The sequence below is a fragment of the Electrophorus electricus genome, chromosome 14 (genome assembly GCF_041902795.1).
Source record: "Electrophorus electricus isolate QZ-2024a chromosome 14, ASM4190279v1, whole genome shotgun sequence".
NCBI classification, from domain to species: Eukaryota; Metazoa; Chordata; class Actinopteri; order Gymnotiformes; family Gymnotidae; genus Electrophorus; species Electrophorus electricus.
Genome location: NC_137510.1, coordinates 6,337,020 through 6,348,714, shown reverse-complemented (window position 1 = coordinate 6,348,714; position 11,695 = coordinate 6,337,020).

Here is an 11,695-nt window from a genome sequence, read left to right as displayed (position 1 = left end):
GCCAGGTGTGGACGGAGCAGTCGTGACGGCAGCCGACCTCACTGGCGCCATCACCCATGTGTGATAACATAATCCTAATTTCCGTTAACCCAACTCATATATACGTAAACAAAAATGAACTCTATATTTGCAAAGTGTGGATGCAAATATCTTACTATAACGTTTCCAGCAAGGATGAGATGAGAGGCAGAATGCAAGTGCATGGGGTACTTTAATGAGCAACAACTAAGGCTAACAAACAGAGACACGGGGAAAACACTGAGGCAAATTAACACACAAACCAAGCAAACGGCAAAATAAGGCCAGTGATAGCAACATCAGCTTTAAATGTGACCAAACATACCAAAATAACAGACTAACTGGAAGACAAAACCCAGGGCTTAAATAACCAAGACTGATGAAAACTAACCAGATAGGTGAATATAAGTACAGGCAGGGATACAAACCAGGGGGTGAAACAGAACGAAACTAAAACAAGGACTAGAAAAGAGGAACAGAAAGCAATGACAGGCATAGAGAAAACGAAACTAATTAATGGAACAACAAGGAAGTAAAGGAGAACAGAGACGCGACATGGAAACCATGGAAACAGGGATGCCAGTGAGGGTGGCCAATCGTGACATCTTAACTTTCAACTGGCCCTAAACAACCTGTTTTCTAAAAAGAACTCAGAACAACAACAACAAAAAAAATTACAAAAGCAGTCTTTTGTTTCTTTTGGGAAATACCCTCACAAACTCATATCCCTGATATCAGGGCTATTGGCTATTGACTTCTCTTGGGCCAGAATCACAAGAGGTTTTTTCATCAGTGGCTACACACTGTTGAAAGGTTTGCTGATTCTGTCAAGTACTTCTTCAGCAACAGGCCTTACCACATTAATTTCTCAGGCTTTCTGTTGTGAATGCATGCAAGTTGCTGCAGGGGGTCTAATAAAGCCAGGTCAAGAGGAGCTAGAGTTGGGGAAGGAGACCATTACTAGATATCATCAGAGCCAATTTCTTTTATGGAATTTGTTCTCCATTTCAGCAATGGCTTTGTCTAAAATTTACAGAAGAGACCTTTTCAAAGACTAACTTGGTCTATGGGCAGAGCCAGCAGGTCTGTGACCTACAGTGGAAAGTACCAAGCTCTCAGTCAGTTGTGTGTTCCCAGCCTTTTTCCCCATCTAAGACTTTGGCTCTGACATAGCCAGATGACCCAGGGAATCATCAGTTTGCAACTCTTTTAAATCTGCCAAAGACACACTGATTACCTCCCCAGCCCCACACAGATCTACAGAATGGGCTTACAAGATCAAATTGGCTGGCTTCAAAATACCAAATCTTTCAAATGGAACTTTCCTATTTCAAAGCAATTGTTTTCTCATCTACACCAAGAGCCCTGATGCCTCTGCATAAATCTACAGGTACATCAGAACCGTCAGACACATCAGACAGGACATTTAAAATGATATTTTGGTTCTCCTCTAAACACTTGTTTACATCATAATGACTGGTCCACTGGCTCTCAAGAAGCCTTTTGAGAGGGGGTGTGTCATAATGCCTAACCACATAGTGCTGCTGGAAAAATAATGAAATGTGCTAGAAAGCACACACAAAAAAAGATTTAACACATGAATCTACTTCCATTGCATGCAACACTGTGATTAGTGAATAAAGGGAGGTTTCTTTGAAACTGCCCTGCAGTCCACCTTTCACCCCACTCATTACAGCTGCACCATCATAACACTGACTGATGTTGTGATCAATACAGTGACCCCCATCAGAAAGATGCTTTAGTATCAGTTATGAATTCAACATCTTGCTGATCTAAGTAAGCCAATAAGATGCTCTTGTGGTAGAGAATTGCAGATGAACTTGATCATTAAGGAGAGATTCGCTGCTTTATTCGGTGATGCTGCTTCCTGTTTTTGGGACTGTTTAACGCCAACACCACAGTTTCAGCATACTAGCCCTTAAAGCTCACTAGCTGTTTATAAATTTTTTCCTTGGACTTAACTACATTCTACCTGGAAACCGGCAGCTTCCATCAGACATCGAAAACTACTTTATCATCACAAACTATATCCAAAGAACTACAAAAAATGTAAGTAACGTTAACATTTTTTCCATCAAGGAATGCTTCAATTCTCCTTTGGTACGCTGAGTGCAACATGAATAGCTATTCTTTGCCCGTCGTTAGCAATAGTTTTATCTGTGAGAAGTGTAAATTTATTGCTAGTCTGACAGAGAAGATTCTAGCACTAAAAGTGTGCATCCAGACCTTAGAAAGTGTTAGACCTATCAAGGAACTAGAAGTACAAACTCTGGATGCCTTAGGGGAAGTTAGCAAGCCCTCAACTCCAGCACTACAGCCCTCACAGTGGGGCGAATAGGTGAGGTTATGGCAAAAATACTTGAGCTTCGACCCGGCCATGGGAGCACTACTCCTGGCAGCTTACATTCTCCTTCAGTGCATTAAGTGCAACAGGATTTGCTATTTTTTGTCCGTTGTTTGCGATAGCTTCATCTGTGAGAAGTGTAGATTTATTGCTAGTCTGACAAAGAAGATTCTAGCACTAGAAGTGCTCATCCAAACCTTAGAAAGTGTTAGACCCATCAAGGAACTAGAAGTACAAGCTCTTAGGGGAAGTTAGCAATTTGTCCAACATGTTTGCCCCACTCAGCGAAGCACCCGCTGAGAAGCCTGTTGAAAGAGCTCTGGTTATATGGGACTCTATTTTGTGACACCTGAAGTTTGCTAGGCCTTTAGGGACACCAGCAGCAGTAGTTAGCTGTATACCAGGGGCCATGGCGCCAGACATTGCCGGTAATCTTAAAGTTTTAGGCAAGCTTAGGTTCTCCAAGATAGTTATTCATGTAGGAGCTAATGATATATACCTTAGTCAGTCAGAAATTACTAAAAATAATATTGAAGAGTTGTGTCAATTAGTAAAGGCGATGTCCGATGCAGTAGTATGCTCTGGTCCCATCCCAATGTGGCTCAGCAATATACAAAACAATGTGGGGTTTATAGATAATGGGAACATATTCAAGGGCAAGCCTGATGGCCAGGTGCTGACGATTGATGGTGATTGCAACGTGCCCTGGCCTGACTGGTTATCCTACCTTACACCACCTCACATATAGCCTGTTCGAGGAGAAGAGCCCAGAACCCACCTTCGCATACATTGCATTGTGTATGTTTTGTACCTTTGTTACTGAACTTTTTTTTTTTTTTGGTTGTGAGTATACGAAGGTTGTGTGCTTAGTTCGGTTATGTCTGTACAGGGCACATTTTTGTTGTTCATTTGTTTGTTCTTTTTCTCCTTAGGCAAGTTTTCATCTGTTTTCATTCCAGAATTGTTTGTTTGTTATTTTGGCATTGTCATCTCCCAAAGTACACCCCTCTACAAATAAATACCACTTTTTACTTTATTATAAAAGTAAACAGCCACAATATAGTAACCTCACCTCACCATCATACCAGATGCGTGATCACGTCAGCCAGTGCACCTATATTTATTGCAAATCTCCCGGACTTATCATTTGCGACTAGAATACCCTCAAACCCCACGGAACTTTTCAAATAACAATGCTTAGAATCAATATTCTGCTCCACTTAAGAGTAAAAAAATTAGGGACAAAACATTTGTACCTTGGTATAGTGACCATATTCACAATTTAAAACAAAACACTCCAAAAATAGAACATAAATGGTGCCACACTAAGCTTGTAGTCTTTCAGCTTGCATGGAAGCAGAGCCTTCTCAAGTTTAGAAAAGCACTTATTACCGCTTGAGCATCTTATCTCTCAACACTAATAAAAAATAACAAAAATAATCATAGATTTATTTTTAGTAAAATTGCACATCTAACTAGGAATAAAACTGACACCAATGCTCAGATTAAAACACAGTAGTAATGAGTTCATGAATTTCTTTAATTAGAAGATTCAGCGCATTAGAGATAACATTAAGAGTATTAACATGACATCCGGCAGCTACTTAGAGATCAGAACAACCAAGCCAAAAATGACTCTAGAATCCTTTACACCTATCCAAAATTCAGAACTTACAGCTCTGATCTCATGCTCAAAATCCTCCACTTGCTTACTAGATTCACTGCCCACACACTTTCTTAAGGAAATCCTACCTGAAGTAATTGAACCTTTATTGAATTGAAATTAAATAGAAATTTAATAAACTCCTCCTTGAACCTTGGCTACATTCCTAATTCATTCAAATTTGCTGTAATCAGACCACTTATCAAAAAAATCTAACCTTGACTCATGTCAGCTGTCAAACTACAGGCCGATCTTAAACCTTCCATTTATTTTCAAGATTCTAGAAAAAGCTGTAGCTCAGCAGCCAAGTTCATATCTGAATCAGAACTAGATACATGAAGTCTTTCACTCAGGGTTTAGGCCTAATCACAGTATGGAAACAGCACTATTTAAAGTAGTTAGTGAACTTTTGTTGGCTTCTGACCAGGGTTATGTCCCTTTGCTTATCTTGCTTGATCTGAGTGCACCCTTTGACACTATAGATCAACATTTTGCTAGATAGAATTATGGATTATTCTAGACAGAATGTGGAATTATGGAAATAGCCCTTTCCTGGTTTAAATCTTATCTAGCTAGTCACTTCCAGTTTGGTAACATAAATGGAGACTTCTCAGCATACAAGGTTAGCTATGGTGTCCCACATGGATCTGTTCTAGAGCCTCTGCTTTTTCTTTATATATGCTACCTCTAGGTGACATTATATGTAAACACTGTGCCAGTTTCCACTGCTACGCTGATGATACTCAGCTATATGTCTCAGCCAAACTGGAGGACATATATCATCTTATTCACTAATGCATAAAGGACATCAGACACTGCATGTTGAGGAACTTTCTCTCACTTAATCCTGACAAAACAGAGGTGCTTCTATTAGGGCCAGAGACAGCTAGTTCCTCACTCTCTAATTACTCAGTGAACCTCAGTGGTCTCCCAATCACATCTTCTCTAGCAGTTAAAGATCTTGGAGTTATTATGGATTCCAGTCACTCGTTGGAAGCTCATGTAACTAATATTTCTAGGATTGCCTTTCTCTACCTTAGGAACATTCTCTCCTCACATGATGCAGAAAAGCTACTCCATGAATGTATTACTTCAAGATTGGATTACTGTAATTCCTTACTATCTGGCTGTACCATTAAGTGCCCAAACAGGCTCCAGCTAGTTCAAAATGCAGCAGCCAGAGTTCTTTCTAGAACAAGAACATTTGATCACATCACTCCTTTCTTAGCTGCTTTACACTGGCTCCAAGTAAAGTTTTGTATTGATTATAAAATACTTCTAATAACCTACAAAGCACTGAATGGTCTTGCCCCACAGTACCCTTAGCACAGAACTCTTAGTGCATTATGATCCACCATGTCTGCTTAGATCATAAGGTGCAGGCTCTTTACTAGTACCAAGAAAATCTACCGAAGGAGGCAAAACCTTTTCCTATAAAGCTCCCACACTATGGAATAACCTTCTTGTAAATGTTTGAGACTCAGACACAGCCTTAATATTTAACGCTAGGCTGAAAACCTCTCTGTACAGTCAGGCATTTTATTAACTATTTCCCACCTTAGGTAAAGGTGTAGATCTGGGGGGTCCATGGGCATTGAGAGTTATGGTAAACTGGAATGTTATGATGCTGTGAGTTCAAGTTTGTTGACTGAGAGCAGAAGAGTGCTGATGTTCCAGGGTCCCCTTATGCCTGCGTTTCCTTCTGGCTCTATTCTTTCCATCTCCTACATTCAAGTTCCAGCTTTTATAGAAATTCTACTTTTCAATATCTGCATAGAAATGTTGTGGCCACCACTGACCTTCCCAGAACTCGACTGAGCTTTTAAATCTCATGTATGAAAGCATAACAGCTGCTAATCAAACAATATTGTTATAGGTGTTACCCAAAGATTGTCAAGCATATTCTATGACCATATAAAGCGCACATCACTCAGGTATGGAATTATAGTTTATTCCAACGACACTGTGAAGACATACATGTTCTGCAGAAAGTATCTGTAAACTTTTTACATTTCACTGTGATTTTTAAATGTGGTTAGTGATTTTTGGGTCACCATTTTGTTCTCTTAGTCAAAGTTTACTTTTTTTTTTACCCGCAGACATACTCAGATAAAAGTCAAGCAAGTCATCATACATACAAGACACAAATGAATCAATAACAGGAGTAAGTGAAGCTGGTTGGACAAGGACACTTGAGTTAAAGAAGTTGCAAAGAGCGCTTTTTGATTATTTTAGTTTTGGAAGATTTTATGCCTGATGTGGAGATAGAGATTTGCCCAGATGACAACACTTTTGACATAACAGATCTGCACTCTGATGCTGACAGCAGTGGTGATTTCAGGAGGGGAGCCAATGAAGTGGTAATTAAAGGGGGCGGAGCATATGTTCGTATTTATAGTATACTCCCAGAAGAGTGTATGTGTGTGTGAGAGAGAGAAAGAGAGTGTGAGTGAGTGTGTGTGTGTGTGTGTGTGTGTGTGTGTGTGTGTGTGTGTGTGTGTGTGTGTGTGTGTGTGTATGTGTGTGTGAGAGAGAGAAAGAGAGTGTGAGTGAGTGTGTGTGTGTGTGTGTGTGTGTGTGTGTGTGTGTGTGTGTGTGTGTGTGTGTGTGTGTATGTGTGTGTGAGAGAGAGAAAGAGAGTGTGAGTGAGTGTGTGTGTGTGTGTGTGTGTGTGTGTGTGTGTGTGTGTGTGTGTGTGTGAGAGAGAGTAGGAAAGTGGAGGCATGTTATGCTGATTTGTATGCAAAGGACTTGCACCTCAGACGGTCTTTGAAAAAAGAACTAATGTCCCATAGAGAGACCTCCCCTTAGCGTGCATTTACCACAGAGACCTCCCCTTATTGTGCTTTTACCACAGAGACCTCCCCTTATTGTGCTTTTACCACAGAGACCTCCCCTTATTGTGCTTTTACCACAGAGACCTCCCCTTATTGTGCTTTTACCACAGAGACCTCCCCTTAGCGTGCTTTTACCACAGAGACCTTCCCTTAGTGTGCATTTACCAGAGACCTCCCCTTAGCATGCATTTACCATAGATACCATGTTATGTAAAGATGGCGCCGTGGATGTCAGCCTCGGTGAGAGTTCTGTATGTCTTGTGTTTGGTTTTGTTGTTTTTTTGTTGGATTTGGCAAGTCAATTACACTCAGTTGGAGTAAAGAATGTTTACTGGCCTGTAGAGAAAACATTTCGTCTGGTTCTGTTCCGGAGTTTCTAGAAATTGTGACAACGAGTGCCCTGGCTCTGCTTAACCTGACCTGGGAGAGGCAGGAGAGCTGGAGCACTCGTGCGGCTGAGACGGCGTGGTTTTCGTACACCTTTACCATCTTTATTCCTTTCAAATCTGTGATCTCTACACAATAAACTGAATGAACTACTTCTGCCTAATCAAACCAACAAGGAGTTTTTAAATGTATATGCCTTTTGTTTTACTTAGACATGGGTCACTGAGCTGACCCCGTACAGCGCGCTACACCTCCCCGGTTTCCAGCTGTATAGCGCAGATAGAAACATGGAGCTTAGCGGCAATAATAGAGGAGGAATCTGCTTTTATATCAGCAAACGCTGGTGTAAAGATGTCACGGTACTGTTAAAATCATTTTCTCCTCATCTATAGACTCTTTTTATTAAATGTAACCCTTTCTACTCCCTGAGAGAGATTTTTTCTTTCATTCTGGTCGCTGTTTATATTTCGTTGAGTACTTACACGAGCGATATGGAAAAACAGCTAGCAGATCAGATAATGAAAGCAGAAAGACAGTATTTGGACTCACTACTCATTATTCTGGGACACTAACATCATGAATCTTTCTAAAGAAATGCCTAAATACAGGCAGCATGTCTCCTGTGCCACAAGAGAGGGGAACATTTTTGATCATTGTTACACCACTATTAAGGACACCTCTCATGCAGTTACATGCGCAGCTCTCGGTCTTTCTGACCACTACTGTCTCCTCCACCTCATACCTACATACAGGCAGAAACTCAAAACCAGCAAGCCTGTTATCACAACAGTGAAGAGATGGACTAGTGAAGACATTGAAAAGCTACAGAGCTGCTTTGAAACTACATACTGGTCTGTTTTTGAAGAGGCGGCAAAGAGCCCAGACGAATACACATATTGTAACGTCATACATCAGTTTTTCTGAAGACAGTTGCATTTCAGTTTCAACACGTGAAATACAGCAACAATAAACCCTGGTTTTCAGCTGAATTCAAATAGCTTCGGATGGAAAAGGAGGCTGCTTTTAAGAGTGGGGATAGAATTCTCTATATACAGGCCAAATACAAGCTGGAGAAAGGAGCAGCAAAGCAGGAATACTCTGAAAAACTGAAAAGCTACTTTACTGCTAACAACCCATCGTCAGTCTGGAAAGGCCTTCAAGAGATAACCAACTACAAGGCAAGGACATCCCTCCTCTTTAATGACCGCCAGATTACCAATGACCTGAATGAGTTCTACTGTAGATTTGAATACAGAAAAGACTTTGTTCAGCCTTTAGCTCTTAGCCATCAGCTCTCCTCCTCCACCATGGCTCTCTCACCTTTGCCCCCTGCTAATCTTATCATCAACGAGCAGGATGTCAAGAACCTTTTCCGCGAACAAAAGGTGAGAAAAGCCCCCCGGTGTGGACTTAGTGTCTCCATCCACTCTAAAACACTGCTGTGAACAGCTAGCACCTATTTTTACTGGCATATTCAATAAATCACTGCAAATCTGCTCTGTTCCAACTTGTTTCAAGACATCCACTACTATTCCAGTCCCTATGGATTATGGAATCCATAACTAAACTACAGGCTGGTAGTGCTTGACCTCTGTAGTCATGAAGGTATTTGAATGTCTGGTCCTAGCTCACCTGAAGATTATAACAAACCCTCTGCTCAAGCCCCCACAGTTCGCATACAGAGCAAACAGGTCTGTCAACGATACAGTCAATTTGGCCCTGCACTTTATGCTACAACACCTTGACAGCCCTAGAACCTACGCTGTTTGTGGACTTCAGCTCGGCATTCAACACTGTAGTGCCAGAGTTGCTGCTGTCCCAGCTGTTGGTGCCAGATTCCCTCTGCAGGTGGATCATGGATTTCCTGACTGACAGGAGCCAGCAGGTGTGACTAGGGAAGCACACATCAGATTCTCGGACCCTAAGCACAGAAGTACCACAAGGTTGTGTGCCTTCACCTCTCCTTTTTAGTCTGTATACCAACGACTGTGTTTCTAATGAACCAGCTGTGAAAATCCTGAAGTTTGCAGATGACACCACCGTGATGGGTCTTATAACCAACAGAGATGAGTGTGCCTACAGAAAAGAAGTCGAACATCTGGTTTCATGGTGCAGCAGCAACCATCTGCATCTGAACACAGAAAAGACGCTGCAGTTCGTGATTGACTTTAGACGTCACCCCTCCATCCTACCTGTCCTCACCATAAATGGATCTGTGGTTTCTACTGTGGAGTCACTCAAATTCCTGGGTACTACTATGTCCAAGGATCAGAAGTGGGAGGAGAACATAATTTCCATCATTAAGAAAGCACAGCAAAGAGTGTACTTTCTAAGACAGTTAAAGAAATTCAGAGTCTGATGATCCAGTTCTACACAGTGATCATCGAGTCCATGCTTACATCTATAATCATCTGGTTTGGTTCGTCTACCTCACAGGAATGATCCAAACTTCAGTGTATAATCAGGATGGCAGAGATCATTGGATGTAGCCTGCCACCACTTGAGGACATTTATGCCAGCAGGGCGGTGAAATGCGCCAGCAAAATAATTGCTGACCCTTCTCATCCTGGACATCAACTTTTTTAGTTACTGCCCTTTGGTAGAAGATTCAGGGCTATCAGAGTCAGCACTACTAGATATGCTAACAGCTTTTCCCCAGAGCTGTAGCACTCACGAACCACAGTGGACTTTGCACTTTAAATTGAACTTACAAATCCACCTCCTCCTGTGGCATAATGCTCATTTTGCACAACTGAACAATACGTTAGTATTCAATGTTCACATTATTCTGTATTATTTTTTGATATACATGTTAACATGCATATCTCACATGTACAGATAGCCTTAGTTTTTGTAATTCTAAGTTTTTTTTATTATTTATTTGTTCCTTATTTTATATCTTTTTTTTTTTAAGTCAAATATTGTTGGAGTATATGTGCTGTCCAGTTGTTTTAGTAGGTTATATCATACTTGTGGGCACTCACCAAGACAAATTCCTTGTATGTGTATATACATACTTGGCAGAATAAAGTTATTCTGATTCTGATTTACTACCATACCATTTACAGCAACTGTAGCTAGTTGCGCCTTACTCCCTGCCTATAAATAATATACAGTTTGTCTCACAGTAATCCTGCCTTTTCAGGATACCAAAGTATTTGGACTAATACATTTACAAACTTAATTTCATGGTTGTATAGTTCACACTTTGCAATAGTTGTCTAAATGAAGACCTGTAGACATTACCAGATGGGAATCCTCCCTGGCAATGTAGACATGTCCAGTTGTTCTCCATTTCTTGTTCTCAGAGGTGCTTTGTCCTTAGATGTGGTAAGTGTGTACTGAACAGGGTGCAGACTGAGTGATTTACATGGCCAGACAGGAATACTGCAGTCTCTGGCCCTTAAATATCAATTGTTGTTTGCTGTTCCCAGCAATGGTTTACCTCACCCCTCTGGGGTTATACTGGCATATGATCATCTTTTATGCCTACATACTGCAGAGGAGTAGTTGTGAAAATATTCTTTGGTTATCAGCTAATTTGGTTGCCAGTTTCTGCCTGAAGTGAGCCTTTCTCAGTTTGCTATTCACTGCATTCTTGTTTCTTAACAATGTACCAAACAGTTCATTTTGACACATCTGATACTTTGAGTAGACATAATGGTTTAAATCAGTTTACTTTAGCCTCATGTTGGGCTTATTTACTGTCATAAACACTTCTTTGATCCTTATGTTGAGCGACAGTAGCAAGAGACTTCACATGTAAACGCCCTCATGTGGCATCCAGGATTCTAGAGTCAGCTGTAATCTTTTTGATAGCTCTCCTGTGCATACACTAATAGGAAACAACACAGCTGTCCAAGAAACAATCGAAGAGCCAGTTATCCAATTACCCTGGATTCCCTGAAATGGAAGGATTGTGTATAAAATGACCTTTATTTCCTGCACACTCCATTCAATGTGCATCTAATTATCCAAAAACTATATGCATATAATTATCCTCTAACTATCCTCAAACTGATTATCAGCACTTTAACCTTATAGTGTATACCAAGAGCATACAAATCACAAGAGAGTTGGAGATGATAATTAAAGCACTTGCAAATGACCTCACTGGTATGTGAACAAAGATATTGATGTCCCTACATCACTGTGATGCACATTGTACATACTAAAGGAGATCTACTGATCATCAATCATCTTTAGTGAATCTGATTTCCTCAGTCTGTCTTACTGGTGCATGCATAGACACACACATCACTGGTAAAGACTAGAGATGAGAGAGAATAAATATTCTTCACAAACTAAAGTTTAGGTCTACCTGTGCCTGACTAGCACAATCTGTAATGGTGACCAATGTAAAAAAAAACAAGGCTTGAGTTCTGATACTGAAACGAAGACAGACATATAACAAAAGACAATATC